Raw genomic sequence first — 24,448 nt, forward strand, 5'->3', positions numbered from 1 at the left:
CTTTATGTTTTTGAAATAATTAATTAAAATGTGAATTATATTATCAATACAGCATGATACACACTGCTACATGGGGAAATCCACATGGCTGCTGTGCAGTTTCTAAGATGTGACTGGACACTCATTGTTTGGGGAAGGGATTTAGCAAGTGGTCAATTACCAAAAACCCAAGTGATGTGTAGTGAACCTGGGGTTGTTGGGCCCTGGGGCGGTTGCCCACTTTGTCTGAGGTGATCCACTCTTGGCTAGAGGGAGAAGGAATAAGAGAGAAAAGAATAACAGCTTGAAATCAAAATAGTCGCTACTAAGCCTTAGTAATGTCAGCTGGAAATGCAATTGACATTCATACAACAAAAGGTAGATTTTGGGAGCTCTGCTTATGAAGAATTGGCACTCACACCTGAAGTAGAGAGAAGCCGCTGCTGCATCCCCAATGAGCCGTGAGACGTGAGGGTAACTTGTGCAGTTGTCTAAACGAGAAGAGATAAAAGGCACGGATGACCTTCTCTAAAACTGCGGAAGGATGAAAACAACTTAATTTTTAATATGTTTCTCAATTGCAGGAAGTGAAGCTGCAGGAGCCTCTTTACCTGCACTTCAGAAGTCAAGAAACTGTCAGAATCACTCGCGGCTCTCTGGCCATGCAGCCAGCTGCCAACGTCGACTGGAATAAAAGTTTCTCCAAATAATACCCAATTGAAGATATATTTTCAAGTTTTGGGGGGGGGGACACTTTTGATACTTCGCAGAGTTGAAGAACTTTGGTATTTCTGTGTGAAAAGTCATTTGTCCCTCAGTCCCTCCCCAGTGTATTTCCACTTTAATACAATAAATGGAGCTCAACAGCTGGGTCAGAGGGGCTCTGATTACATCTGTGACCCTCTCACACCAGATGATACATGAAGATTTGTAGCTTTAAATGCCGTTAAGTTCATCCAGCCTGTTTTCTTTTTTTTTTACTGCAGTTCCCTGCTGCTGTTTGTAAGGTGCCATCATTAGATTTAATAGTTTGCCATTTTAACAGGCATCACTTTTGGTGATGTATTATACAGTTTATCTCATTAGGGAATAAAACTCCTGTTAGTGACAGCAGCTCTCAGCGTACAGGCACCAGTCAAGTCAGCAGCCATTAAAATACTACACTATTATTCAGTTTAAAACATTTTGTACAACAAGTGCAGCCTAAGTGTTTAGATTGAGCCTTATTGCTCACAAATGATAGTGTACATGTGTATAAAAGAGGCAAATGTATACTTTAATAAAGGTTTTGGATGTCTTCTCAATATTCAATGACAAATAAGACATAACAGCTGTTTATAGTTTATAATATAGATGCAATATCAGTACTAATACTTTTCTTCTCATTAGTATTAACGATAACTACTTGTGAGTTAAGAACTACTTATAATGCAGTATAGCCTACTTCTGAATCTCTGCTAAACACATAGTTGATGTTATCCCTGATTCATATCCTGAGCTCCGCCGATTCAGTCACGGTTTAGAAAAACATCAAAGTAGCTTGATTTTGTCAGAAGAAAATCTGTGTGACAAGACTTTTGTGAGAAATCGTCTGGATGGAGATCAGAGATTTTGAGGAGTTGTGAGTTATCTGGAAGTTTTTAAAGAGGCACCGTGTGATGGCGATGAGTAATAGTCGTGCATTTATGAAGCCTAATTAGTTAACCCCAATTTGTGAATTATGATGCAAATATCGCACCTTCGATGGATTAAACTACTGCGTTAGAATGAATTATAGTTGTGCCTGAAGATTGATTGCACCGTGTTGTGTGTGTGTGTGTGTGATGTGCACGTGCTCTGCTGTGTGTGTGTGTGTGTGTGTGCATGTTTGCACAAGCTATGGCTGATGCTGTCATTAAATAGCCCCTTGGCCCCTCTCCTGATTTTGTTTATTCTGCACTGGGCATGGGAGTAGGTGGCAAACAGATGGGCATCCATGAATTATGGAAATTATGGGCTTTGATTAACCACCACACACTGCTGGATAAAAGTAACTCCATGTTTGCCAAGTTATGTGGTGCACTGGGCTGTGCCGTCAGTCAGCAACACGACGGACCTGATGCTTGACTGATGTTTACGGCTCAGTCCTAAATGCAGAACAAAACTACTAAGTATTTCCTATCCAGTTTGGTCCCGAGTAAAAAGCAGTTCCAATTATTTTAAGTGGCCGTTCTAAGAGATGGATTACCGAACAAGTCTACCAGGCACAGGCTCAGGGACCTGAGAGGCCAGGGGCGACCCTGAGCCACAGGCTCTGCGTGAAGTGACTGTTAATAATTCTTGTTTGAAAGTCAAAGAGCTCCATTAAAAGACATAAATTGCAACAGAGAGATGCAAAATGATCCCAAAGAGAAGAAAAATGAGCAAAATGTGACATATAATTACCAAAAAGACAAAAATGACACAGTTTGCATGGAATCTAACCAGAATTAGACACGAAATGCTTCTAAAGAGACGAAAAACAACCAAAAAGACACAAAATGACCACTGACAGATGAAAAACTAAACTAAAAATAGGCACAAAATGAATCCAAAACTACAGAATATGACTAAAAATAAAATGCAAAATGATGGTGTGACAGCCTCATTTGTACTTGTACTGTGTCTCTTTGAGTCTTCAGTTTTATTGATTCATGCTGATTATCATTAGTCCTACGCAAGGACCATGTCTGAAAACACTCCGCAAAGACTAGAACTGTTTGGCTTCTTGTTTCCCATTTGTATCATAATCCACCCGTCGAGGATGAGTGTTTAAAAGTCTGAACATATCCATTCAGAGGCGTACTGCAGGATAATTAATCATGTGTGTCATAATCGTTTAATTCTTCAGTTATTTTCATCAAATGAAGTCAGATTCTAAAGTGTTTAATCAAAGCTCTTTAAAAAAGTATTTGATTTGTTTGAAACAGCTACCAATTATTTCAGCATTGGCCTTGCAACTCGCTTGCAACCAACACCCTCCCACCCCCACCCCTTTAGTGTCTGATTCCCCATCACACACACACACACACTCACCATCACACCATCACACCCCCTACTCACCACTGTCCCCACCTCTCCACTTTCATAAATGAAGAGAGACAGACTTATCCCGGAACCAACACGGAAAAGCAATTAAAAAGGAATTAAGGGTGTGCAGGGAGAAATTGGATATGATATCCGACGCCTATTGTAAATGTCAACCTTATTACTGTGTTGTTGTTTCCCATTCCTTTGGCCGCCTTGCCCGTTTTCAGGAGTGACAGCCCATAGTCTGCTGGGCTTAATGAAGCCGTCTCAGCAGCCAGGGTCTTGGTATAGAAGGTGAAGAGTGGTGCTTATCCTCTTCTGCATGCATCTCTCATTAAGATCAGTTTTGTCGCTGAATAGCAACGATCCCCTCTTCTCTTCTGTCGCCGTCGTCAAGCAAATGTCCCTTAAACTTATTTAACACCAGTGCCCTAATGCGATGCGAATTGTTTCTGTACTATAGGTTTATCTAATGATGTTTTCAGCTTCAGCTAATACCGCGGAGGAGGGAGTGATTGCTTCTGGTATTAGCTAAAGGGCTTTTTGACACACAAAATAAAACAAACATCCATTACATTGCTCCAAAGATGTTATTTTAGGTTCAGCTCATGCACTCCTGAGTTAAGTGTTGTCCCTGTTATACTGTGCATACAATTAGGATCTGAAAGTATTCACCCTCACATAAAGGAGATTCATTCAAGTATACTGATCAGACGTTTGCTAAACTAAATTATACTTATAAATACAGTATAGTGGCAAATCTAAAATTCAATTATGTTTTAAGGACGTAGCTCACACCTGTGTGACATCAGTTGTCACCTACTGCTATTTTTTTAATCTAATTGACTGAAGTTAATTTGTTTTTGACTTTGCAGATCAATTCGCTTCTAACTTCAGTGAGTGCACGTAGCATTAAATGAATTAATAATTACAGCTTGTAAAAATCCATAACCTGCTTCTGTCAAGTGAGAATTCCTGATGAAATTCAGTCATGGATTATTCTCTCAAAGGGAAATCTACCTGGAAATTGGAGTTTGGAGACGCTGAAAAGCAATTTCAATTTCCAGCCGGCGCTGGCTGCTGTCCGAGCTGTCACGGAAAACATCAGAACTGATTCTGATAGGAGAGAGTAAAAGGAATTACACTGGGATCGGGGAAAATCCAAGTTGAGAGCAACTGGCTGTATTACTAGAACATACGACTGTCCTGTTTTATCACACTTTAATTTCCCCTAGGGACTTTTGCTTTACACCATGCAGCTTTGGCTCAAATGAATTGCCATTCATCTGGGTGCTGCTTCAAATTTCCTCAACATATATCCTGAGAGGGGTTTTGCTGGCTTGAGCTTCAAATTCATGCAGACTTTCACTCAGTGCAGCTACAGTTGGATGCTGTTAGCCACTGAGCAGCTCCACTGGAGCGGTCTGGGGTTTAAGAAGCTTCCTCGAGGGCACCACAGTGGTGTTTGCTTATGGAGCTGAGAGTGTTGCTTATTCATTTTCCAGACATAGACATCTTGAAGATTATCTGTTGAGAAATCTCACATCACAAGTTCAAATAAAAACAGTAAAAACAGTAATTCCTGCTCCTGTTTCTGAGCTTAAGACCATCAAGTCCAACCTGAGGAAGTGTGTGTGTGTCTGTGTGTGTGTGTGTGTGTGTGTGTGTGTGTGTGTGTGTGTGTGTGTGTGTGTGTGTGCAAATTTCTCAGCTTCCTTTATTCTCACACTCCCGTCTTACAGTCTGTCCCACTTCATCCTGCTGCATAATGGAAGTGGATGACAGCCACATCTGAAGTCAAGAGATGAAAGACATAATTTACAAGTAGGTGCCTGCTCTCCCTCTGTGAGCCTTTACACACATCCGTGCACACACACCAGCCGACCACAGCATCACCGGTAGAACTGAAAACTTTCTTTCACAGATGATTGTAACGTTTCAAATGAGATTTTGTCATTTAAACCACTTTAAACCAGTGGAACTGATTATAAAGCGTAGTTTTCATCTGTCAGTAAGTCATTTTAAATTGTACTGGAATAGTGAACAAGCTAAAATAAATGCAAAAAAAATAAAACATAATATATGAATATACATTAACTACACGGATGTCACTCAGTCTCACACATGCTGTGTTCCTTTTGAACACATTGTGTGCATGCTGACATTAAATGGGTTGGTGCAGAATAGTCTCTATTAAAAGTGTTACTAAATTTATACGACTGCTCCTTATTCGCAGGTGAAGCTTGAGGTGATGTTTCATTTTTCATCTCACACTGGGGAAGGGGACATTGTAAATGGTAAAGTAGTGGGTGTAATATTATGGTAATGCTTTATTTTACAAGTCAGTAATTTCTGAATAATTTTCTAATAACTTCCTTGAAAGAACTGTGCCTGTATGGACACAGTATGGTGGTAGATTTAGGGGAAATAGACAGACCTACACCTGATACCTGGACCTGTCTGCATTCTTAAGATCTGACTGGACTGGCTCCAGGTGGAACTGCCAAGTTTGAGACCTCAATCGAACCTGACACCCGACTGACTGCTACACTGTCTTTGATTAATAAATGATATATGAAAATAATCAAACCTGAACCCAGTCAAGGACTAAGATTAGTGCATCAGGCATGAAAATGATATTTGTCCAAAGACTAGCATAAAATGAAAAATACAGTATATAAAAAGGTTCTTACAATAAGGCATGATTAATGAAAATTAAGTTTGAAATAGAGCTTTTCTGTCAGGGAAATTATTATTTTCCCTCCTGATGATGGCACGGTAAAATGTTGGTTCTGCTAATTCTAGTTTATAATAAACACTCGGGCTTGTTTCCAGTTTAAGGAAAACTTGGACTGAGTACTTTTCAAATAAGAAAAGCCCTTGTTGGACGTGAATAGGTAAAAACAATAATTGACAATGACACCAGCTTCCTTCATTCACCTCCTGCTTCGTACTTTATTTCCACTGATGAGAGGGAAACTTTGAAACTGTCTTTTTCTTCCAATTACAAGAGACACAACCTGCCAGGTCTGATTGTGTTTCTGTAATCTCTGAGTCTCCTTTTCCCTGCATCCTACTGTACCCTCTGGTGTACACCAGCGCCACGAGGGGTTAGAGTACAACCTGCACTGGCGTCAACCCTCTGCACCTTGTCTTGATGCCCTTGAGCAGTAATTGGTTGAATCCCTCTAGAATCTGACTTGAGGGCACAGAAATCCACAGCTCCCCAATCAGCCGGCTGTCAATCATTCTGCCAACTAAACTAAAGCCGGGGATAACTAACAGGCTGAGATTGGAATTTAGAGTTAGAGAGACATAAATCTTTCCGACAAGTTTGTGCTTGGCCTGGTGGTACTCTTTTATAGGCAGTGCTATCACCAAATTGGATGATAGGGGTGTTGCCAATATGATGGTTAGAGGGAAGTCCAACATCCAATTTGGTTTTTACAGTGAGACAGGATGTGTATTTTTCAAGTTTGAAATGTGCAACACAGAAACAACCCTAATAAAAACACTAACTGGATGTTTATCCTTGGTTCATAGACAAAATCTCAACACTGGGGATTGGGAAGACATCTGTTGTCACAGTATTTCTACCCAAACACATACAGTATTTAGCATTCTGCTGCTCTTAACACTTTGCCAGAGCACATTTCGAGTTGTGATATCTTAGTTGCACTTGAGCCATCTGTCAGTTCAATGGTGGTATATGTTAGACCTAAAAATATCCCTAGGGTGCTCTGTGGTTTTAAGAACACATCATGTGGCTTTCTTCCAGGAGTTTAGCAGCAGAGAAATCACTCTCAGCATGTGTCGGGTAACTTTTTATGGCCAGTTTTTGATTTAGCTTAGTATCAGAGAGCTTACTGAAGAAAAGGGATATAATATCTTAATGAACATGCTCATACAAACAGTATACGTCCATTATTTGAAACGGTGTTTAATCGAACTCCACTGGCTACAAAGATCCCTTGTTATAGCCTCGATATGTTTAATATAATTTTACTCCATTCATCACTCATCAGTGTAATCTTGAGGATACAAATCTGTTTTTCTGAAAATACAAGCATTACGGGCTAGAGTTAAACAATTGTACAACCTCTGCTGCGGCCACTGTGGCTGCAAATGACGATTACAGCATATTAGATTCTAAAGCAATGTGTAACCAAGCACATGTAGATTTTAGACAATCCACTCTTATTGTTAATGGATATTTTCTTTGGACATGTGGGAGAATAGAGAGAGAATTAATAAAAAAAAAAACTTAATTTAAGGAATGAATATTCTGTTGTTAGTGTCAAACAAAGGAACAAACACACAAAATGATAATAATAATAATAATTTGTGTTCTAAGATTTAAGATATTCTCCAAGCTCTGCTTTTCAGTGCATCAATAAGGAGCTATTTGTTTGCTCGTGGTGGTCAAGGAATATATTTATCAGCCGAGGAAAACAACAGCGGAGCAGCTCTGTGGAAGAAGAAATCATCCTGGATCCCATAAGGTGTTACATTTGATCCTCATAACCTCCCGGCGTCCACCCCGTAGAAATGCCCTTTTAATCATGACTCTAAATCTGTACCTGGTCCATGAGGGGCTGACCCTGCCATCTGACCTTCCTGGTGGGGGGAGACGGACTGTGACACAGCAGCTGGAGGATCGATAAAGAATTAGAAAGTTCACAAGCTGGATTTCTACTGTCCGTTGATCACACAGGAAAGACAGCAGTGGGCAGTGATCACATCTAACAGGGATTAATGGGACACATTGATGACCTGTGCCACCTTTTCATTCCTGTGTCTCCTGCAGACAGTCTGCTGCTATTTTAATACGTTATAACACAAATTGGACCTATATTTGTTCAACTGCATCCAAAACTGACCAAAAAATGAGCCAAAATTGAAACGTGACAGCCTTATTTGCAGTGGTGGGGGGGGGGGGTGAGTCCTCTATAGAAAGCCTGTCTGTGCCCATTTCCTTATACAGTAATACCTCTATGATGTGTCTGGACCAGATTTTATGGTAACTATCCATATGCGTATATAAAATCAAATCTACATCTATCCGTCCATTTGCATCACAGAATAGCTTTGCTGTCACATTTAAACATGGTGCATTCGCAGCGGTTTACACCATCTCTGCCTGGCATCTTTCTTTAGACCCATGCTGAGCACCACTCACATTAAAATTCAGATTGACCAACACTATCCCATAATTCATCTCTGCTCTGGTGGGAGCATTGTCACAAAGCACAAGTGGCCATCTAGTTGTTTGATGAGCAGGATAATTATTTCAGCCATATGCCAAGGCTTTCCAAAGCACCTGATCTGAACCCAGCATAAGGCGGGGATGGACTCGAGCCCAGCGCACTGTTTGCCACTGACAAATCATCTTTATTGATATTCTCTTTATTCATTATTTGCTCCTTTATCTTTCGCTGTTTGTCCTTTTTTCTTTTTTATACATTCACATCTTGGCTATTCTTTCAGCACACCCCCACCCCTCAACCCAGTTCCCTCTCTCGTCCCCCAACCCCCACCCCTATCCCGTTCACTTGATTATGTCGAGCCAGAGTCTGGGAAAGTGTCACTATGGAAACAGGGGCAGAGGCAGCGGAGGGCTCTCTAAGGGAGAGAGGGGAAAACAGATGAGGAGAGCGAAGAAGACTCCGAACCGAGTGGTGCTGAGGAATCCACGAGTGGTCATCTGATGCAAATCTTACCCAACAAAGGCAAGGTAACAGATGAATTTAATTCACAGGTGAGTGGTGAAAACACACAGCTGGATGGTATCATTTCATCCAAAGCACCTCACTGAGCCATAAGTGCTTTTCTCTTGTTACTCAGTGTTCGTCAGTCCACTCTTCGAGCTGTTTCTTTTCACTGAGACGAGGGGAAGTGTATCAGATGTGATGAGATATGATCGCTGGATGTATTAAACTTCCTTCGTTCAGCTCATTTTGCACAAGCCACACACTTCTGATATATCATAAACTGTGAAAATTAATTATCTCTCATCCCTATTTATCTCCATTTCTCCTTTTGCGATTGATATCATTTTAATGAGGGGAATCAATAAATGACAGGGGGTTTTGCTTTAATTCACCTCAGTAGTTCACTTATATTCCCAGCCTTATCAAATAATTAGTGAGCATATTGTCATTTTTAACCAGAATATAACATATATATAACACATATAATGATAATATACTGTTGGTTGGATAAAATGAGCACATTAAATGTTATCACGTTGAACCAATTCACACTATCTTCTGACATTCATGGACAAAATCATTGATTAATTAATTGTAAAACTTCTCAGATAATAAAAATAAGCCTAGTCCTGTGGCATTTTGTATTATAGGCTGTTATCATCCACATTTTCAATTTTCTACACAGAACTCCTTTAGCAGATGTTGAAATAATAGCATTTGATTCTATTTTAGCAAATTAATGATAGAAGCCTTAATTTCCTTTGTTACCCTGGAGTTTGAGGAGTAGGGTGGTGTAGGAGAACGGAGAGGCAGGAGGGAGCAGGTTAGAAAAAGGGGAGGAGTAAAAAGAGGAGGGGGGCAGCATGGGAGGGAGGTATGATAGTGAGAGGGGCTGAGACAGTAGCAGAGCGAGCCAGAGGCAGGGAGGAGGCAGCGAAGGAGCAGCTCTCCTCCTGAGTCTCCATCCCAGAGAAGACACAGAGAGGAGAAGTTGACGGTCCCGCCTCACCGGTGCGTCCCAGCAGCTCCTGAATTGACAACCAAGTCGTCCGCTGTGAGGTACGTTCCCCCTCACCGGCTCTTTTTGTGCCTCTCCTGCTTTCATCTTTGTCCAGCAGCAGTCAGGTGCTGTAGGGTGTTAAACAGAGTGTCTGTGTGTGCAAAGATCCTGCCAAGTACAAAGCTTTTCAGCAGCAGGTTGCTTTCTGTGTGTGTGTGTGTGTGTGAGACAGTAGATGGAGCAAAATAGGGTCTAATTTATCAAAATGTCAGCAGCGATTCTGCTGAGATGTAGTTTCTTTGACATTTAAAGACTGATAACAGTTCCTGCAATCAGACTCATTCCCAGCACAGTGTGACCTGATGTTACAAAGGACACTGAAAAGAGTTGATCGCCCCGCTAAACTTGGCACAGATGTTCCTCTTCTTTTCCTTCTTTATGCAGAGCGGTGCAGAACTGAATACATCACGAGCTATGACCTTTCTGTTTCTCACCTGCGTGTGCACAACTACAGCTCGGTGTAACTACCAGATTTTGTTAGATCTATTGTAGATAACAATTTGCCAACTTAATGTGGTCCAGATTAGTTAGATATGTTGAACAAAAGCCAGTGAAATCATTAAAATATTTTTTTAAATGTAACAATAACCCCAGACTTCATTGTATGCAGTGAACTGGCTCTGCGGCTAACAGACTGTTTCCCTGACCTAAGTCATCCTGAGTATGTGTCAACCACTCTCTTCATTAGAGCCATTAAGGGCAGTCTAATGTTATCAGGCACATTGGCGGTATTGATCTTCTAACCTGTTCCCAGAGGGGCAATGCTCATGGCCAGCTCCCAGTCTTGATTTTTAACTGTGCTCTCCACACAGCGGATGCGATTTTCAAATAGTGGTGAATGTGCAGAGGCTGTTTTTGTGCAGATGTCATGATGTCATCCTAACTGGACCCTCTCCGTCCTGCCTACACAGTGGGAGATGTCCTAACATCAGAGAAAGGAAGTGAACAGTCTGTTATTACTTGTGTAATAAGATAGAACACAGTAGAAATGTGGCAGTAATTTGGTGATTCAGTGTGATAATTCCTGTCTTTTCAAAAAGCTATTTGGCTCCTGAGTCTGATATGTAATTTTAACTGTGAGCGTTACGCAAAGCATTTCGTGTAAAGTTGAAGCAGTGAAGAAAGCCTGTGTTTTTCAGGGCATGGTGGAATTGCAGGAGCTGTGCTGCATTTCATGTCGTTTACACAGCTTTAAAGCAAATTACACTTGATAATTCACAAGGAGAAGGAGGATTACACTTTAAAATCCATTTTAAAAAACAGAATACGCTTGACTTTGTTGACTGTTTGTGCCACTGACTAAAATATTACAGATTCCAGCATTTAATTCTGTAATTACCATAATATCAGCAGTCGTCTGTGGTAGAGCTTTTTACCGCTTTGCTCCAATGTGCATAATGATTTGGTGGTTTAGCATTCCTGTTTTAGTGCCTCACTATTAATTTTCAGTGGGTTTGATAATATTCTCAGTAATCTCACCTAAAAAGTGTTTATTTACTTATTTCCTCTATGAAAATTCAGAGATTTGTGTGTTTGTATAACTCTTGTTGATAAGAATATCATACTACAAAGTCCATCTGTTAATTTTACATTCATCCCATTGTTTTATAGGTTTCATTCATTCTTATATACTACTCGATCTATAATGATTTTCACATGGCAAAGGTTTTATGCTGTGTAAAATTACAGTTAGTTACGACTAAACTCAGTCAGTTACAAGTTTCCAGAGCCTAGAAGAACTAAACTAGACTTAGAAATCAACCAGTAGTTTTAGGAACCATACATTTACAGATGTTGAAGCTCTGAGATCAGGCTGGAGAAAGTGTTGCTGTCTACAGTAGATGCATATATTCATGTGCCTGTGGGCAGCATCTGTGTACGTGGGGATGTGTGTGAGGATGGCAAAGAAAGTATATGGAGATCAATGCAAGCAGCTGTTCTCTCTACACTTCAAACGTTGCTCTGTTGTTGGTGCCGCAACGCTCCAACAGGCCTCACGCAAGGGGATCAAAGGCTAATGAGACAGCCATCGCACAAACGCACCCGGCAGACCCATGAATATTGATAGGGCTCAGGAGAGAGAGAGATGGATGCAGGGCGTCTTCAGTCGCTCAACAGCAGCCTGATGAATTAAAGAGGGGGAGGGGGGCGCAACTGTACATTGGAGGAAGTTTGGGGTTCAAAGCATCACCACAATATGTGGTCAAGTGCTTTACAGGCTGATGACAGATCTCAAGTCTTCAGGGTGTTTGAAATATAATATTTGACATTTGAGTAGTTTTAAGTACTGCAGCTGATACTATTACTTCCCATCTATTGTGACTTTTTGTATCACTGACTATTTAGGTGACTGTTTAACTGCTTAAGTCATTTTTAGAGCAAAAAATACTTAAAGCCCTTGAACATTATACATTTCTCTAACCTTAAATGTTCAACATGATTATTTGTAAAGACTTCAAAAGCTTCATATCTAATTCATCTGGGCTATGCTGCTCATTATAAGTTGCTGATTACATGCTCCTGAATTCTTTCAGGTTTTACACAGTGTGTACTGTATATTCATAATCAACTTATCATCAGTTGCAGCCCTATTAGTCAAATAGCACATGTTTTATTGCACCATGAAGAACAGAATAAGGAATGCACATGCATTCAAAAACACCTTTTCTCCCTGTACCATGCAATAGTTGTCCTTTTACCTGAAATCAGGACAAACGGCCCACTGGCCCATTTTCAAAAGCAGGTGCCTTCTCTACAATCAGCTGATGCAATAGGTGTCTTCTCCACACTGTGTGCTACAACAGATATCACTGAGTGCGCGATCGCCTGAAGGTGATATGTCCCCCACAAAACAATGCATTGTGTTTCCCACCTCAGGCTGGTTGAATTTTCTAGCGGCACAGTTAACCTACTGAGTGTCACCGGTTTGTTTCTCCCAGTGGTCGACGGCTACATGACATGTTGAAATTAGTGGCTTTTCTTGCATTATCTATCTAAACATCAGCGAGCATCTCCCCCCAGTGGGATATGTCTGTAAAGAATATAACTAGCTGAAAGTGACATTTAGGATTTCACCATTCAGCAGATCACACTGAAGGTGGAGAGCACACTGAAATGTTTTTCTGGGTGGTATGTCATTTCAGACCATTCCTGCTGTCAACAGGCAGGCAAATAGACACTGGAAGGAGGACAAGTACAGCAGCAGGCAGGCAGGGTGAGGGAGACTGATGTGGCAGGAAGGCCGTCCACAGTACGTGGGCGACTGTGCCTCCATCTTGACTCGCGCTCGTAAATCAAGCCTCCCCTCCGGGGCCTATCTTCCATTCTCAGACCTTCACAACAGCTTGTTCTCCAGCCTGTGACGAGAAGGGCTGTTGTCACAGCGGCAATCGATCGTCTGGGATGAGTTTGTCGGACCAGGGATTTCACCCATCTGAGCATGGTCACTGAAGTGTCTCGTCTTGTCTCTGCGTCTTTCTGTGGGCCACATATTCTGTCGAGTGCCAAGTCTCCACTTGCTCCTGTCAGCTGAATCTCACAGAGTTTGACCAAAATAAGATGTCTGGGCTTCCAAATAAAGGACTCACAAACTCAGCTGAGTGGATTCATTTAGAACTGTAATAGTCTGTCAATGCATCCAAGTTTGTCCCGGTCATTCCTGCATTAATTTAACAAACAAGTTCTAACATGTCAGTTATTGATGCTAGTTGCTGCCAGGTGGATTTACCTTAACCTTTAAATGGACAGATGGGGATCTTAGGCTTCATCTCCAGGCAGCTTTCACTTGAATCTGTGCAGGACACCTACTGTCCGGTCAAAGCTGCTCCACCAACAGCTACTGTCACTCAAAACATACTGTACATCTAAAATCACCAAGATTGTGAAGATCTGTGGAAATACTACTTGAGAAGTATATAAATCTCACTAAAAGCTACAAAATCTGCTTGACAACGATGTGCTGCAAAATATTAGGTCAGGCCCATGCTATGTTTGTTTATTGGATTGTATTCCATATATTTTATTTATTTATTCTACATTTTTTTCTTTTAAACAGAGGAAACCTTTGAACCATGCCTGTGTCTTAGAGTCTCTTTGGTTTTCTTCCTGATGCTGCTGGGTTTCTACATGACTGGACTGACAAAATGGTTCCTGGTTAAAAAAACTACATTTAAATCAAATCCAAAATTAATTTTTGGATAGTGGTTTTAAAAGAAACCTTGTTTAACCCTGCACACTGATAGATTTCCAATAGTATTCCCAGCAAAGTCAGACTACGTTAAAACCAAGTAGTTAAATTATTCACCAGCACTCAATCCACCCGTTAAAAGCCAATTAGGTGAACATTTCATGGAAATCAGGGACAGTGTTTGATCTCCTGATGTCATTTTGAATTCAAGAGGGAATAAATTACACAAATTTGACACTTCCAAAATTAAAGACCTCATCCATCTGACAGTCCTGTCAGGTGAATACTTAACAAGATAAAAATCCACTGTCAAATTTTACTTTTTATTTACCCCTTTAGGGTGTTTGCACATACACACATCGTCTTTTTTTTACTGAAAGTGACAAACAACATATAATTTAATAATGTGACATAGAAATGTAAACATGAATAAAAGATTTTAGTTAATGTATTGTTAAAAGTCAAAATGTCCACAAAACAAAACAAAAATAAATTTTTACATAGCAACTTAAACTCCATTTGTCAAAGCATGATACTGGTGAAGAATCATTTCTGAGGAAAATGAATTTCACCTCACCAGTCTCAGAAAAATAGAAATGTATTGAAAATGATAATAGCAGTAATATTGTGCCACAGTGTCACCAGTGCCTCCTCATTCTTTGTCCTCAGGCAGTTTCAAAGCATTTCTTCATCTTGTTTCCTCACCCTGAAAGCTTGTTTGTGAAACTCCACCAGCGCTACACACAAGAGCACTCCCACTCAACCTCCCAGCCTGCTGAGAGCACTTGAAAGCAATTTTCTTTTAATCAACTTCACTATAAAGGCCCCACTGATGCCAACCTCAGCAACACTACCATTTTGTTTTTTCAGCTCCATCTCTTTCTACATGATATTGATTTCTTCATGAGCACTATGAAATACTGTTTGCTGACATAATGAGAATTCTCTTTATATTTACTGCTCTTTTAGGACTGATACAAATATAGGTGCACTCTTCAGTCAAGACCTCATTTTTTTATATCTGCATCTGCTTCAGAGCAGCAAATAACTATAACTATAAATATCCACATACAGGGGGGGTCATGGACAGTTTGCAGGTCCATAATCCCATGGTTTTACATTCTTACATTCCTTGGACCCAGTGCATACACTAGATATTCAGATTGTTACGTAAAAGTACCAGTACTGTAATACTTTCTTAGTATGTCCATGTAATTTAAAAAGTTATACAAAATGCAGAGAATGATGTCTGAAATAGCATTAATACGTTGCTGCAAAAACTTTTCAGGACACCTGGGATTTGTAGTTTTTGAAAACTCAGTGTAGTCTTCCCATCTTCCCGATGTCCTCAGGAACAAAGTTTCTGCTGTATCGTATTAGTGAAGAACATATTTAAATACCACTTAACAGTCAGTGACCTTGAGAATGATGCTCCAAATGATGCTGCAAATGAGTGTTGCCCTGCTGCGTAGTTAATTCAGAAGAGAGCACCTCCTTTAACACATTGTGACTGCACACAGGCTGTATCGAGTCATCCAATATGAAATGCTGGTAAATAATTATTCTTTAATCCCAAACGGTAATTTGGGCAAGTCACAGAATCAGCCTCTGAGAACTTTTAATATTTGACCTTTAATTCTTGAGACCCCATCAAGCAAGTGCCTAAATACTCTCCTCAATCTGGAAGCACGTCCCTCTAGATGGAACCATTTTCCATTACAGGTTCACACAATTTATATTCCAAAAACCAGCAGGTAACACTAAGCTACTTTAATCAATGACCCTAAATACAACCACTAACGTAAAGCAGTCACCAGTAATACAAACACTCAACCCCACCCCCCCTAAACACTTGGTCTAACCCATGACATCATTGATGATGTCAGAGAGATTATAAACCAAGGAAGTAATTGGATGCCACCTCCTTTTGTTTCCTGATAGCCTGTGGCTGGGAATTGGCCTTTAACTGTTGAATCGAATAGGGAAAAATGGGGGAAATTAAGTGTTTAGAGAACAAAGCAACCAAATAGACCGTGGGCAATTACAGCGACACATAAACTATCAACCTATATGAAGAATAAGATCCAGGTGACGCCAGCTGACAGGAAGAGAGCCACAGGACCTGAACTTCATGATGTGGAAATGTAAAGACCCCACTACACATAGTGCACCTTACCAGACCATACTCGATGTGCCAAAAAACATATTGTCATTTAGCTTGAATAAAATGAGAAGGATGATTTTACAGCACCTATTGAATTTCAAATTTTGTCTGCAGGTCAAGAGGACATGATGTGCCGTGATAAGTGCTTGCTATGACTCAACCTGAAAACCTGTCAGAAGATTGACTGCCCCGAACACCCAGGTGAGCCTCACTGTTCTAGCCGTCTCCTCTCCGAGATTAATAATACAGATCCTTGAAGTGATGGATGGTAGCTCAAAGTTTAGATCAGACATTATGAAGTTGGAGCAGTATTTAAAGTGTCAGGACATGACAAGAGAAGTCTCAGTATATTCATAGTGTTTTATTACTCGGGGTCCTCGGCTCACTACTTTATCTGTATATAGTGGAGTGTAGTGTATCACTCTGTACGACAATGTGTAGGGTGAAACTGAAAAAGGTTTGACTGTCAGTACTCCACAAATGTAATCCACACTTTTAGCTGGACTTTTCTTTCTATGAATTTTAAAGTGGTACACCTGTAACCACCGGGGAAGTTGCACATTTCACTTCTTTCTTTCACTCCCCTGCTGCAGCATTGATCGCCTATAGAAAACAAAAACCTGTAGTGCCTGTACAGGAGTAAAGCCATGTAGACAGATTACAACAGTGAGAGCCTCAGCAACTGCAGATACTCACCCACTGCAGCAATAACAGTTTCCCACTGTATTTGGCCTTTACAAACAGAATAAAGTACTTAAATTCTTTATAAAAAGTTAAACAAGCAAAGTTATTTGAACAAAATCAACGACTATACAGTGGATTTTAAGGTAAAAACAGATGAAGTCAATGCCAAGTACAGTAATATATAGTCTGCTAATCAGAAAATAGTTTAGGCAGAACTCCATACATCAAGAATGGAAATTACATCCTCCACATCCGACTAATGTGTTTTCATGAAACTCCACTTTAACATGTCGGCACTAAAGCTACTTTACCCAATAAAAAGCAGAAATGAATAAAGCCCTGAAATATCTTTATATTGGATATTAAAATGCAGTTCCAGTGCGGCAGAACCTTGAGATAACACAATAAAGGCTAAGACATTAACAGCCGCATTTCTTTGACTTTTCATATTTGCAGTTTTCTGTTTTTGTGTGGCCCAGTTTATTCTCGGTGGGGGAATTGCAGAGCTGCAAACCCCCCCTAAGGTCATTACTTTCAGTATCTGTTTGTAGCAACTTGTTGTAATGATGATGATGATGATATCCTGAGTTCAAGTTGTGCAACAATGATGCTGAGTTGTGAGTTTGCCTCGCAATCTGTGTTAATGAGATGACTCCTGTGTGCACGTTGTGCTGTTGTATTTACAGAACCCTTCAGCTGTGTGGGAGACTGTAAATGCAATCACTGTGTGCACTCAAGCAATACAGTAGCCTATATCTGCAGCTATAGATGCACAGTATGGTAGTCTAGGGAGTGTCCATCAGTGTGCTGGTGCATCCATCCTGAGGTAGTTATACCAGAAAGGATGATGGGAGTGTAAGTTATTTGCATTGCAGACCTTAAGTCCTGTGTTTTGTCACAGTTTTAGCGATGTACCCTCACTAAGCTCAGGTTGCAGCATATCGGTACTGACCCTCACACTGAGTTCTAATGACACCTTCCAATATGTGTTAATGAGATGACTCCGCTCTGTCTACAGGTCATGGTGATATTTACAAAAAACGTTGTAGCGGCAGAGATCCACGCCTCCCTGTGGTGCTCCCTTGCCTCATTTGCATAGCTTTCAGACTTTCCTTTCTCGCTCTCCCTCTTTCACCGCTCTCACTGTGCACCGCCATGATCGACAGGCTCCTTCGCGCTTCTCTTCAGTTTGTGTCGCACATGTTAATTAAAGCCTCTAATTAGCTTTCCCCACTAAAAGGCCGCATTAAATCAGAGTTGGAATGGCAAATGATTCCTGGCATTAGCATAATTGTGTTTTTGAAGTGTAAAGATTTGGGCATTAGGGATGCTAGCATGCGTTTTTGTTTCAGTGATTTGTTGTGTTTGGGGCTTGGTACCCAAGGGGCTACTGGAGGTTGACTGTGTAGGTTTGTGGGGGCCCAGGACCCTACAGGGGCCACACACTAATGAGGCCTGCTCCTCTCTGATGGAGCAGATACAGGAAAAACAAACCTGTGATGTGGTACCCTCAGGTGGTCCTGAGAGCCTGGTAGAGCGGAACAGGACACTGGTGGAATTTGTGTGTGTGTGTGTGTGTGTGTTGGAGAGGGGACAAAAGAGAATATTTACAATATTTTATGCTTATTGGTGTGTGTTACTTTGAGCTAGGTAATAAACTGACATGTGAGTGAAGATCTCCACCAGCTGGATTGAGACATTTCTGTTCAGGTAGTGATGATTTGAGAACTGACTTCTTGTTAGTGTGAATGCACACAGAGCGTCATGCCCCGGGTCATGTCCTCCTTTACAGTGTGATACACCTGGATTTACTAGTGATTAGTGCTGAGCACATACTCAGCTATCAAACATGATTGAAGCTGTCACCATGCCATGAATCGTGCCTTGGGGTAGACATGATGTACTTTTCAAGAACTTCCTCTGGGTGAACTTGCTTGCTGACTACTGTGGCTAAATTATTCAGGGTGAACTTGTCTACCCAAAAGCACAGTGGTGGAACAGTGACAGTTTGGGGGTTGTGTGATAGCTGGGAGTGTTGTCATATGAGTTATTATTGAACCAGCCAGATATACCACAATGCAGCAGATTCCCTCTCTGGCCTTGAATCTGCTCCAGGCATGAAAACCCATTAAGATGCATGTGAGGACGCAGCGAGAGAGTTGAAGAAATGCTGTAAGGAGGAAGAGGCTGCAGACTGAATTATCACTCCTCACTTCCACACCAGGCTGCTTTTAATTTGATTAATTCTAATTAAGTGATTTCTGTGTCAGCAGTCAAATCACTTTGGTTTCTTTAAAGGACCACAGTTTATTACGCAAGTCGTGCTGCCACATTCCCGAGGAGACAGATGGAACTGTGTGGAAACATTTCTTTTAATGGCAGAAAAATGTTCTGTGCTGTAATATGTGTTTTTTTATGTGCGGGGAAAAAGGAGATTTAGACAGAAAACAGAGCAAGAAAAACAGAGAGCAAGAGAGGACGGAAGGAGAGAAATGGACAACAGACAGAATGTGGGAGAAATATGGAGACTGCAAGCAGCGCCAGGCTGTGTTTGGAAGTGTAACATTCATTATGTCTGTTTCACTGGTGCTGGTAGTCAGAACGCAGTAGGAGACCTCAGACAGCCAGCAGAGAAACCAAGGGCACTGCCAGAGGCTTGATTTACACAACAAAAAGACATTTCACCCTATGTGACCTGGACAGGACTTTTTTCTTTTTTTATTTGTTTGTTTGTTTGTTTGTTAGTCAAAGTTTTGCCAAGTTTATGCAGCTGCGTCTGCCAAAAGGAAATCCTCCTGTAGCGCGAACTGTGGCTCATTGTGCTCCCCCTACACTCGCTGCATCTGTGCTGATTGTAGATCCAACTTGTGATGTCAACAGATGCGAAGCTTTACCGAAGTTGCAAGAAGAGGCAGAGCTTTGTTGTATTCGAAAGAAAAAGTTAAGAGGTGTTGCTTGGCACAGTGCAAAGAAGAAAATCACTGCATGTTCAACTGAATAATTGCTTCTACAAACAACAGCAATTTGCCATTTTGTTATAAAAGACAGAACAGCAGCGTGCAGCTGGCAACGCACATAGCATGTAATTATAAGATTTCTGGTTTGAATGTGAACTCCTCTTACTCTGTGTCTTCTATTCAAATTTGCTTTATTGGCCCACACATTTATTTAAGTACTGTATGGCCAAAGCAGATTAAACCATTATACAATGTGTTATTCAACATTTTAAAATGTTTATTACTATTATTTTCAATTCCACGCATGGTCTAATGTGATGCATTTTAGACTTTGCAAGCATGCTAATGTACAGGTAAAGGTGGTACTGTGCAGCATTTCTCACATTCACCATCTTACTTTAACGTGCTCACGTGCTGCTGAGCTCAAAACACCAAATACAGCAGGGGATGAGAATGACACAGTTTAGTAAAAGGAATTCCACCTGATGAAACAGGATGAAGAGACAGAGGAAAATTTAGGGCATCAGCAGTGAATGCATGTGTATTAGGGGTCTAATGTCAGGCTAAGATGAATATTTTGCCTTTAAGAAAAGATAAAGGATGTAACAAAATCCAAATTTAACAATGCATATAGATGTGATAGATGAACCTTTTCTCCTCTTTCTCTCTGACAACCAGGTATTTGTGAAATCATGGGTGTTACAGTCAGGTCTGTGTTTCTACATGAGATCATTAGACTTTAAATGAGCCATGATGTGCTTACAGGTGCACATTTATTAGCCGTTTTACTGCAGCTCGGAAAATGACTCAGCTGTCGCCATAGTGCACAAAAGAAAACATAAAGCAGAAGTTAAAACTTTAAACATCACAAGCGCGAGTATTTGTTTCCTGATTTGAGATTGAATCTGCAAGAATATGAGGAGAACTATTTATCTGAAGTTTGTTTTAAAAATGATAAACCATGGACTCATAATAATATGATGAGAGAAAAAGGTGCAAATATCTGAAAGTGAAGCGTCCGTTCCTCTGTCCAGAGTGACAGACAGGCTTGACAGGAGTATGAATAAGCTCATATTTTCTATAAAAACAAAACAAAACCTGGGTCTCATTTATGATTGGGACCGGGAGAGGGGGCCTTCAAATATCACGGCACAAATATGACAGGTAAACACACACACACACATACACACACACCCTCTGTAGCCCTGATTGAGTGTAAGTGTCTCCGTTGGCGGTCAAGGTCAGCTGATAATGGGAGAGATTGAGGACAGGGTGAGTCGAAGAGGGGGGGGAGGGAGAGGGAGGCAGCAGCCTCAGGTAATGAGATTTACGACCCTGAGCTCTCACTGCATCCCCCTCAACCCCCACTTCTTAGCTAACATGATTTATAGATCTAATAGACGTCAGCACACCCGCCTAAGATAGAGGCTTCACATTATCACTGGGGGAAAGTCATATGTTGAACAGGACGAGAATACAGAGACATCTCCACCAAGATGTCCCTGTGTGTAGGTGTGCGTACGACATGCTGATGCTCCAGTGCACGACATCACTGGGTGCATGTACTGTCTTTACAAACACCCGTCACAGAAATAGCTTTTTAAAAGTAGCTCACTATAATATCTAGTGAGGAACCACAATAGAATGATCACCATACTCCCTGCAGTTGTACTGAGCTGTTTAGCATCTTTCAGAGAAAGTGTCTGCATGCTTGTGTGCACCATGGTTGAGACTCATGTTTTTAATTAGAAACATGTTTGCACGACACACGAGTGTTCTTACTGTCAATAAACATTTTCACATATTGTGATATCTTCACTGAAAACCCTGCACAAATTCACTTTAAGTAATACTGTTTGCATATTGAGGCAATAACAGTTCAATTTAAAGATGTAACTAAAAGCACATTACAAGGAATTAAACAACAAACATAGAAGGCGATTAGCTGCCACACAGAAGTAATGGGATTACTCTGACATGCCACCCTGCACGCTGTTCTGCTCATTGTGCTAACACTCTAAGCAAAATGACATTCAACTGAAACAACACACAAACGATGCCATTGTTCCAGCACGCTGCACAAGCCAGCCGAGGCACAGCGGCAGTAAGGATGGCAGCCATTGAACTCGCTGCTCATTACCAGTACAAGCTTTCCTAGAGCTGCAAAACAACAGAGGCAACATTCAGTGTCTGTTCAGCTCTGTTTACTGACGCTTCTGCACAAAAAAAAAAAAACCAACAATATGGTGACAGCCAGATTGCCTCCCAATAGATGCAGTGCTAATATTTGCACTAGGCCTGCTGTACGTGTCGAAAAAGATGGTAGATTGGATTTTGAGCACACGCTTACACACACAAACACATACAAACCCCCCTTTCAGTTGTTTGTTCTTATGCACTCTCCCATCTCAGTGTATTTTGAGAATTAAACCAATAAGCCCCCCTGCTAAGCCCAGCCTAGCAGTTATTGATGTGCTGCCTTTTTATTGTCTGGAGTTTATTCAGTTCATATTCACAGTGTCTGCCTTTGTGCCAAGAAGCAGCTCCTTTTAAAGAGACTGGCACCGAAGGGCTCAGAGACACAAGAGCAGCTTTGAAATTTGGGGCAAAAAAAGATGTCGTAGAAATCACATTAATGCAACGATATTTGTTTAGCACATACTATTTTATGGATTTAATTTTTTTTTGTGTGTGTGTGTTTTTAAAGTTTGCACATGAATTTTTCATTTTGTTGAACGTTATTAACAAAGATACAAGATTAAGAGATGTCTTCAGTTTAAACTCCAAGCATATTTTAACATTATCCTACCCCGGCACACATTTAATCTATTTTCTAAAGCTTATATTACTGTGAGCATTTGACACACGATTTCTAATTTTCTCCAACACCTCACAAAACTTCTTTAATAGCTTATTTGGATTACAAAATGCTAAACACAGAAGAAGTCAAAATTATAAACCTCTCCCTGCTTTCCCTTTTACTGGTCAAACTACTCTCCTCACTAAGAGTAATGTGACTTTCAGGCTTTCAGTATAATTTATACTCAATATTAGTGTAATAGCCGTTCTGAATAATGTCTTTCTTCATTTGCAGCAGCACATTACAGTTTAATTTGTAATTTCTCACCACAAAAAGCCTTCCTTAATTACTGGTAAACACAAATATTAGACTATTTTGTGTGAATAATAACGGTAATATTGCAAATGTAACACATCTGAAGTGCTCTTTCTGTATATGGAAACATTGTTATTGCCATTTTATTGCACTGCAAACTGCAACAGCTGCTGTTGTTCACCTGAGTCACGCTAACACCGCTAACAGCTGATTTGCTGCTTGTAGCTTAAATTCAAAGTGTGTCCGTGTGTTGTTTAGTGCAATTTGCCAGTTACATCCTTTAACTTGACACTATATCACTTTTGAAATGTGACAGAGACACATCTTTTTACATCTGTACATTTGTGAGGCACATGCTGTTGTGGTCAGGGTCTGTTTCATATGTCATGTTTATTTTTCACTGGCTTTCCCTGAATATTCAGTGTTATTGTTATTGTATAGTTTGTGCATGTGACATTTACTGCACATATATTGTATACGACACTGTGTACCTCAATATATTTTCATGTATACTTATATTCATAGGATCCTGCTGTTGATATTCACTGCAGCACTAAACCATCACCTCCACTATCTAAGATCCAGCTGTTGATGAATTTTACTTTAATAAAACAATGAGTATATACAGTAAGCATTATATTACATATAGCACATAAAGATGCTGCAGCTACTGGATATCTTGATTTGTCATACACAAATATTTGGACAATCTACTTATTTATTACAAGGATATTTACTAATGTATACGTGTTACAGTCATCCACTGTCTAACATTTGTTCAATTTATTAATTAAATTGTTCTTTATCTGTGTTGTTAGCCTTTTCTTAGCTGTTGCTCTGCTGTTACGTGAATATCGCCCACTGGGGTTTAAAGAAGTCATTAGTTTAGCTTGAATAAGAGATTAATTAGTGAAGGGTCAGAGAATCAAGCATGCAACCTTTTGAAAAATATCCCCCAAAGGAGGCGTGAAGCCCCAGATTCACCTAACATTTTTATGAACTGGCCCTTTTGGAGATGATTCTGATGACATTAGTGCTTTATCACATAGATCATAAGAACGTATGATGAAAAAATAACAGATGTAATGACACAAAACTTCTGCTCTTAAGACTTTACATTTATTAGCTACGTGAAGCTGAAATCACATTGTATCATCTCCCCTATATCATTTTATCTTATCACACCGAGCCAGAATCTCTGTATGTGTTGAAGCTCAGGTCCACAGAGAAGTTTATCACTCTGATAACAGGTGGGATAAGATGTGCACTTGGGCAAAAATACAAAAACAGATTTAGTTTGAAAAGTTGGGGAAGCAACTAAAGATTTGAAAAATGCTCAACAAAAACCTGCTTCATTTCTTCCGAGATTTCAATAAAGTGTTATTCAAAGAAGGCACACGCAGAAAAGCTTTAGATGCTCTTATTAATTTTGTTTATTTGTCAGCTACTCAGCTCTTTTCACCTGAGGTAACATTCTCGGCTGAGAGGACAATAAATAGTGCTGTTCAAGTGCCTCGACAATTTTCAGCTCAATAGAGAAAATG

At 40.4% G+C, this 24,448-nt stretch overlaps 1 long non-coding RNA gene across 1 annotated transcript in view; it reads left to right on the plus strand.

Moving 5' to 3' along the window:
• The first annotated feature begins 9,675 nt into the window (after positions 1-9,675).
• The window catches only part of LOC113162886, a 35,396-nt gene continuing 20,623 nt past the window's right edge, over positions 9,676-24,448 (plus strand). The window contains exons 1-2 of the long non-coding RNA XR_003298850.1: positions 9,676-9,797; positions 16,263-16,349. This is a non-coding gene — a long non-coding RNA (uncharacterized LOC113162886). The remainder of the gene's footprint in view (positions 9,798-16,262; positions 16,350-24,448) is intronic.

The sequence above is a fragment of the Anabas testudineus genome, chromosome 23, assembly GCF_900324465.2.
Source record: "Anabas testudineus chromosome 23, fAnaTes1.2, whole genome shotgun sequence".
Lineage (NCBI taxonomy): Eukaryota > Metazoa > Chordata > Actinopteri > Anabantiformes > Anabantidae > Anabas > Anabas testudineus.